Source organism: Ornithorhynchus anatinus, chromosome X3, assembly GCF_004115215.2.
Source record: "Ornithorhynchus anatinus isolate Pmale09 chromosome X3, mOrnAna1.pri.v4, whole genome shotgun sequence".
NCBI lineage: Eukaryota > Metazoa > Chordata > Mammalia > Monotremata > Ornithorhynchidae > Ornithorhynchus > Ornithorhynchus anatinus.
In genome coordinates, this window is record NC_041751.1 from 15,879,337 (window position 1) to 15,887,307 (window position 7,971).

Consider the following 7,971-nt stretch of genomic DNA (forward strand, 5'->3'; position numbering starts at 1 on the left):
ACTATCTCTTGCCTTTTTCTTTGACTGGTATTAAAGTCCCTCTCACACCCAGAAATAGGATTTCCCCTATTTTTTTTTTTTTTCCTTATCAATATGTTCCTCAGATTTCTGGGAAATGTCATGTGAAGAATTGGGTTCACCTAACGGCACAAGTGTATTTTCCAAAGAAGTCTGTGGAAGCATTATGCAGCAGAATTGGTTTAGACCACATTTTCTTTACAGACGTTTTACGTCTGTCAGTGTATCTCACTGGCCAAGAGAAACACAATTATCACCCTATTCTCCCTTTCCCTCAGTCTTCGAGCCCCGTGTGAGACGGGGCCTGTATCTGAACTGATTATCTTCTCCTTACCCCAGCTTTTGATATTGCGTTCAGCTTATAGTAAGTGCTTAGCAGATATCACAATTATTAGTGGTAGTAACGTAACGGATTTGCAAATAAAGAAAGGTAGGAATCTTATTTCAACCCCATTTTCTCTGGCAAGGTTTGAGAACTTTTAGAGGGATCAGTAAAGAGCCAGTGAGGAAATTAGTATCTATTGGGGAAGCACCATGGCCTAGCAGAAAGAGGACATTCCTGGGAGACAGAGGACCTGGGTTCTATGCCCAGATCTGCCACTTGCCTGCTGTGTGACCTTGGGCAAGTCACTTAACTTCTCTGTGCCTCGGTTTCTTCATATTTAAAAAGGGGATTCAGTACCTGCTCTCCCTCCGACTTACACCCCAAGCTCCATAAGGGACAGGGACTGTGTTCTTCTTAATTATCTTGTATCTACCCCAACGCTGAGTTCAGTGCTTGGTACGTAATGAGCACCTTACGCACGTCGTTATCATTACTCTCATTATCACTGTTGTTGCAAAGTTTATTGCAAGTCCCTTCCGCTCGATTGACGCTCCTTGAGGGCAGGGATCTATCTATTTACTCTCATACTCTCTCAAGTGGTTAGTGCGGTGCTCTTCAGAGAGTAAGTGCTCAGCAAATACCATTGGCTCAGACTCTTAGAGCTGGGAGAGAACTTCACAGATCATCCGGTCCAGTCCCCGGCCTCCGGACAGGTGAGAGAAGTAATCGCATAGGGTAGACAGCGATCTCTTCTTCTATCATTAATTGTCTGTAGACATGAAGACTTACCCACAATCCCAGTTTGGTTGGCGTTTTTCACTTCGTCAGTCAAGGAGTCTTTTTTCATGTCCGTGTGAAGTCTTTGCTCTAAATTAAAAGCCTGTTTTCTCTTGACATTCTGGAGATCTAGAAAAATTAATGAAGTTTTCAAGGTGACTAATTTACCTCGGGGACAAAACCCTATCATGGTGAGAGTCTGGCCGGAAGAATATCTTTGATAGATTATTTTCAGTTAACTGTCTTTTCTGGGAGAGGGAATAATGCAGTGACTTGCACACAGCCAGGAGCGATGTGGCTCGGAGAAAGCCGTAGTGCAACTTTTTTATGTGTGAAATAGTTTAAAAACAGGTGGAAAATAGTGACATAAAAGTCTTCTGTTAACACAGGAAGCGATCCACTTCCAAGGTAGGATGGGCCTTGGAGCCGACGGGACCTGGATCGAAAGTCTGTCTGAACTCTCAGGAACAGGGCTTCTCAACTTTTTGCGTGGAGCGGACTCCTGTCGATTGATTTTTGCTCCCTCAGCTCTGTCCTCTCAAATGCTATGCTGTGTGACATACTTTGATGTGCCCCCGTTTGAAAAATGTAGCCAAGACACACTGGAATCTATTGGAGGCCCATGGAGAAATACCCTCTCCCTACATCTCGGTCACCATATTTATCAATCAATCAGTTGTATCGATTGAGCGTTGACCATGTGCAGCTCACTGTGCTAACCGCGTGGGGGAGTCCAATAAACACGAATCGGTAGACACGTTCCCTGCCCACAAAAAGCTCACAGTCAAGGGGGGAGACAGGTCTTGAAATAAAAAAAAAAAAAGAGATGGATACTTACATTAGGAAGCAGCATGGCCTAGTATCACGGGCCTGGGAGTCAGAAGGACCTGGATTCTAATCCCGGCTCTGCCACTTGTCTGCTGCGTGACCATGGCCAAGTGACTTCACTTCTCTGTGCCTCAGTTCCCTCATCTGTAAAATGGGGATTAAGACCGCGAGCCCCATGTGGAACAGGGACTGTGTGTCCAACGTGGTTAGCTTCCATCTACCCCAACACTTAAGAAGGCAGAGCAACAGAGTTCGTATTGGTCATGGGATGACAGGGGACGACAAGGTTTTAGAGAGTTTGGTTCCACTGGCTTTTGTGAGTTCCCCTGCTACCCCACCCAATATCACCATCTCAGAGCCCATCCAAATCCCACTCTTCCAACTCTCGTTTTGACCTCACCGCCCTCAGCCTTTGTCCCTCTGCTTGACCCCTGGTCCAGCCTCTGACTCAAGAGGGTCTCATGTCGTTACCTCTGTTCCCTAGCATCTGGCCCCCTCTCTTGCAACCCAACCCCAAGGTCTTGTAGAGAAGCAGTGTGGCTCAGTGGAAAGAGCACGGGCTTTGGAGTCAGAGGTCTTGGGTTCGAATCCCGGCTCGGCCACTTGTCGGCTGTGTGACTTTGGGCGAGTCACTTCACTTCTCGGTGCCTCGGTTCCCTCATCTGTAAAATGGGGATTAAGACTGTGAGCCCCACGTGGGACAAACTGATTCCCCTGTGTCTACCCCAGCGCTTAGAACAGTGCTCCGCACATAGTAAGCGCTTAACAAATACCAACATTATTATTATTATTGTTATTATTATTATTATTAAGTGCTGTCTTGGACTCTGGTGCCAGACCCCTGTGGTCATTCTCGAGTGATTTTGAATTTCTGACCCATGCTTCTGAATTTAACCCTTAGAGAGTACCTCTCCTTGTTCCTTCTCTGTTCCCTAGCTCCCTCCCCGCCCCAAAATAGCTGGTCGTAATATGTGGTAAACCTTCCCTTCCAATTACACAGTATTTTTCTAGGGACATGGATGGCTCCGCAGACTTCACGTTATCTTTATTTTGACATTTTGACCTGCTTGCTGTTCCATTATTCACGATGGCAAGATAAAAAGTCAATAAAGCATTGTTTTTCCTCTTTGCATTTCAGACTTATTACCATCGTTTCATCTGCTTTCCTGTTCGTCCAGAAGATGCTGCTGCTGCTACAGAAATGTAGATGTAACGTTAGATGACAACGATGCCTTCTGGAGACTCACTTTTGTCGAGACAATATAAAGGTAAGTCTTTTGCGGTTTAATTTCTGGCCTTTTCCCAATGCAGTAGTGCCCCTCTTAGTAACCGAGGAATCATAAAAGGCCCGGTGTTCTAAGAAACCGCATTTCCCTATCTCATCTGGGAGAGAACACTGAAGAAAAATTGGTTGAAGATGGTTGAATGTACTTAAGATTTAGGATAGAAAGGGCGAGAGGTAGAAACTGATGTACATTTGCACACAGCAGCAAAAACCCGAAGAAATTAAGGTAGCTAAAATGGGAAAGACTCTTTTATTCAGAGCATGTTAGAATGATGAGGCAGGCTGGCATCTCTCCACAGAGACAGTTCTAAATGACGTTGTTTGGGTCACAGGAGCCATGTCCTAAAAGCTGTGTCTGGTCTGACTGTCGTCTCCATTGAGACACTTAGCACAATGTTGGGGACCTAGTTAGTACTTAATAATTACCATCACTAATCACAGCTCTCAGCCCGATGGGATCAGACGAGGTTCGGGCTTCCGAATGGGAAACAGCCAATGTCCATCCTCTTTGTGCGATAGTAGTCTTGCCTGGAAAAGATTCCATAAATAATAATGAAGATGGTAACAGATACTTATGGTATTTTCAGTTGAGACTGGCTGCCAAGCACTGTACTAAGTGCTGGGGTAGAGACAAAAACCACTAGAGGTGAAGAAGCCCAGGCTCATTGGCCAGTGAGATGGAAGAAATTTCAAATGAGGGCATTGCCATTTCACCCTGAAACCTCCGTTCCTCCAGGGGCAAAATCCTGACCCAGAAATAAAGGAGAGCTCACTGGACCCCTGTTAGCATAGATGGTTCTGAGTCAAGTGTGGGCTACAGGCTGGGACCATGGGCAACGACATCCTGAGAGTGCGACGGACGATGCATTAGCTAACCAGAGGAATAGACTCTTCCGTTGAGGTGAAAAATCTGGTTTGCAAAGCAAAGAAACCCTGCCCAAATTGGGAACCAGGGTCTTCGCTCCAAATCCTACCAAAGCACACAGGTGTCATAATGTTTCAGCAGAAATCCATAAGCAAGGAAATTTAATTATCGGGCTACTGACGGCCTAAGCCTTCAATAATACTATATGATCATCATCTTCCCGAGGAAAAAGTGAAAGAAGACTAAACCACAGCTCTCCCTTCGAGCCAAGGACTAATCAATAGTGCTTATTGAGCACTTAGTGTGCGCAGAGCACTGAACTAAGCATTTCGGGGAGTACAATACAACCGGATTGGTGGACACATTTCCTGCCCACAATGAGCTTGCAGTCTAGAGGGGGAGACGGACATTAATGTAAGTACATAAATCACCAATATGTACATAAGTGTTGTGGGGCTGAGGGTTGGGTGAACATCAAGTGCTTAAAGGGGATGGATCCAAGTGTGTAGATGATGCGGAAGGGAGAGGGACTAGGTGAAAAGAGAGCTTGATTGGGAAAGACTTTTTTGGAGATGTCACCTTAATAAGGCTTTCAAGGTGCGGAGAGTCGTGGTCTGGCGTATCTGGAAGGGGAGTGAGTTCCAGACAGAGGGTGGATGTGGGACAGGGGTCGGAGGCAAGATAAAGAAGACCGAGGCGCAGTGTGCGAACTCGAGCTAGTGGAGCAAAGAGTTCAGGCCGGGCAAAAGTTGAAAATCAGCGAGTTAAGGTAGGAGGGATGAGCTGATAGAATACTTCAAAGGTGAGAGTAAGGAGTTTCTGTTTGTTGCAGGGGTGGATGGGCAACCACTGGAGGTTCTTGAGGAGTGGGGAGGTGTGGACTGAATGTTTTTTTTTAAGAAAAGCGATCTGGGCAGCAAAATGAGCATGAGCAGTGTGGCCTATGGAAAAGAGCATGGCCCTAGGAGTCAGAGGATCTGGTGTCTAGTCCAGTCTCTGCTACTGTTCTGCTCTGTGACCGTGGGCAAGACACTTCATCTCTCTGTGCCGTAGTTACATCATCAGTAAACTGGGTGTTAAGAGGGTGAGCCCTATGTGGGACAAAGACTGTGACTTTGTTTGTACCCCAAAACTTAATACAGTGCCTGGTACTTAGTAAATACTTAAATGCCATTTAGGGAAAAAAAAAAAAAGGATCGACGAGTGGGGAGAGACAGGAAGCAGGAAGGTCAGACTACAACCCTTGGATTTAATCTCTAGAAGAATTTCATTGAGTTCTCCCTCTTTGAATTCCCTTGGGGCTACAGACCAAAATGCAGTTCATCAGACAGAATCTTTACAGGCGGTCAAATAGGGAGGAGTTGGAAGGAATGAACCTCAACCCTCTGTATTGCACCATAGATCTTAGAGAAGTATGTGATGGTATCCTGCTTAGCTGTAAACTCCTTATAAGTAAGGTCTGGGTCTCTTGAATCTGTGGTCCTCTCCCAAGTGTTTGATGCAGCCCTCTGCACATGATAGACACCCAGCAAATGCCATTGATTGTTGGAGCGACTCTTCTGAGTTCTGACAACTACTGAGACTATGCAGTGTAGTTTGTTTTTTTTTACATTTTGGAGGCGTTTCCAGAAGAATCTATGAAGAAAAGCTCTATAATATTTTAAGTACCTGATTTAATCACTTCAAACAATGAATTTTTAATAAGGGCATATGGATCTAAACATAATTGATGACTTATCGATCTTTCTATATGATAACGCCATCCATTTGCCTGGGTTTTGGAAACTACTACAGAAATTGGGCTGGCTGGAAAAAAGTCAGTCAAGATGTTGAGATCTGAGGTGGCTGACCACATCAGAATTGGTGGGGTTCTACCTCACCTTGAATCCTTCTCAGAAAATAAAACAGGGCTGGAGGTAGTCCAATCTTAGCGACCGATTTTTGGTTTGACACAACAGGGAATCTGGAACCTAGAGTCAAGGACTGAGCCTAATTTTGGGAGAAAGCTTTCAAACATTATCTAACTCAATCAGTGGTATTAAATGAGCACTTTCTGTGTGCAGAGCACTGTACTACGCACTTGGGAGAGTACAGTTTAACAGAGTCGGTAGACTTCTTCCTTGCCCTCGAGGAATTTACTTTGTAGAGGACTGTCGGACTAGAGGTCTAAACTCCTTGTATTCGCCCACACAGAATCAATCAATCAATCAGTCGGTGGCATTTATTGAGCACTTATTGCATACAGAGAACTTTTCGAAGCCCTTGGGAGAGTACAAATCAGAGTTGGTAGAGTTGGTGTACAGAAGCCCCTATATACCAATGCCTGTGTTTTGGGATGACCAGTTAATTGGTTATGGAGCTCTTCTCAGAATCAACAAAGAACTGTGGATTCACACTGGTTTGAAAAGGGGCAAGGATTGGCCCCAGCCTGCACCTGGGAAGCCCTCTCCACAGCAGACATTCCCATTAATAATGTTGGTATTTGCTAAGTGCTTACTACGTGCAGAGCGCTGTTCTAAGCGCTGGGGTAGATACAGGCTAATCTGGTTGTCCCCCGTGAGGCTCACAGTTAATCCCGTTCTACAGATGAGGTAACTGAGGCACAGAGAAGTGAAGTGACTTGCCCACGGTCACACGGCTGACAAGAGACAGAGCCGGGAATCGAACCCATGACCTCTGACTCCCAAACCCGGGCTCTTTCCACTGAGCCACACTGCGCCACAAATCCAAGGACAGACTCTGACCTCATTCATGAGTGCTCAGCCCAGTAACAGAAGGAGATAGGAGAGGTAGAGAGAAGAGGCAGCATGGTCTAGTGGAAAGGGCACAGGCCTGGGAGTCAGAAAGACCTGGGTTCTAATCCCAGCTCCACCACATATCTGCTGTGTGACCTTGGGTAAGGCACTTAACTTCTCTGTGCCTCAGTTTTATCATCTGTCAAATGGGGATTGAATACCTATTCTCCCTCTTACTTAGACTGTGAGTCCCATGTAGGACAGGGACCATGCCGTGCTCTTTATCTTGTTTCTATTCCAGCTCGTTATACAGTGCTTGGCCCACAGTAAAAACTAAAATATTATTGTTTTTATTATTATTGTTATTAATCCTTAGTTTCTCATCTTTTTAAGAAGGGTAACTTGTGTGACATAATTGTTCACTTTTCCCACCTTTTAATGATTCTTTAGTTCCCACCAAATGCAGGCAGTCAAGTTAATGTCTTTGGAACATTTCTATGCAGGAGTGGAATGTTTCTGTCCAAAGCTGCCATCTTCCAGCCACTTAAACGGCATCCTTTCCCCTTCTGTGGCTCTGGCTGACAAAATCACCATTCTCCCCGAGGCGGGAAAAGTTCAACACACCATGAGCCCAGCTCCCAAAGTTCTGCACCTTGACCAAGTGGGTTACTGTGGCCCTTATTATCCTTGAACCACATTATCTCGATCTGGAGAAGATGTGACAGTGGCAAACACAATTCAAAGGAGTCCTTCCCGTCTGGGGTCTCTCCCAGCTGAATATCAAGTGCAGTGAGGATTCCATTTTCTGTAGCGGGAGAAGGCTTAATGGTAGCCACGGCAACAAGGAAGCATGATGGCCAGAATCCAAGCAGGGTTCCAGAAACACTTTGGAGCTGCTTTGATACTCAGACTGTGGAGGGAGAAGACTCCGATGGCCTGCAGGGTTCAGGCGGGGAACTGATTGAAGGCATCCCTTGGTTCAAAGCTATAGCAACAAGGACACATTATTCCTGGAACCCTAGCAAGCTTCCGAAATGCTTTGGAGCTGTCCTATATAGTTATCCTGTATCTACCCCGGGGCTTGGTACCATGCTTGGCATATAGTAAAGGCTCGATAAATACCATTCAGATTATTAAA

General features: G+C 45.6%; 1 long non-coding RNA gene across 1 annotated transcript; it reads right to left on the bottom strand.

The window, feature by feature from the left end:
- Positions 1–3,464: 3,464 nt before the first annotated feature.
- On the bottom strand, positions 3,465–7,632 carry LOC114807629. The gene is made up of 2 exons (XR_003755679.2): positions 7,266–7,632; positions 3,465–3,761 (listed from the first exon to the last, which is right to left on the bottom strand). It is a non-coding gene; the product is annotated as an uncharacterized LOC114807629 (long non-coding RNA).
- Between the last annotated feature and the right edge of the window lie 339 nt (positions 7,633–7,971).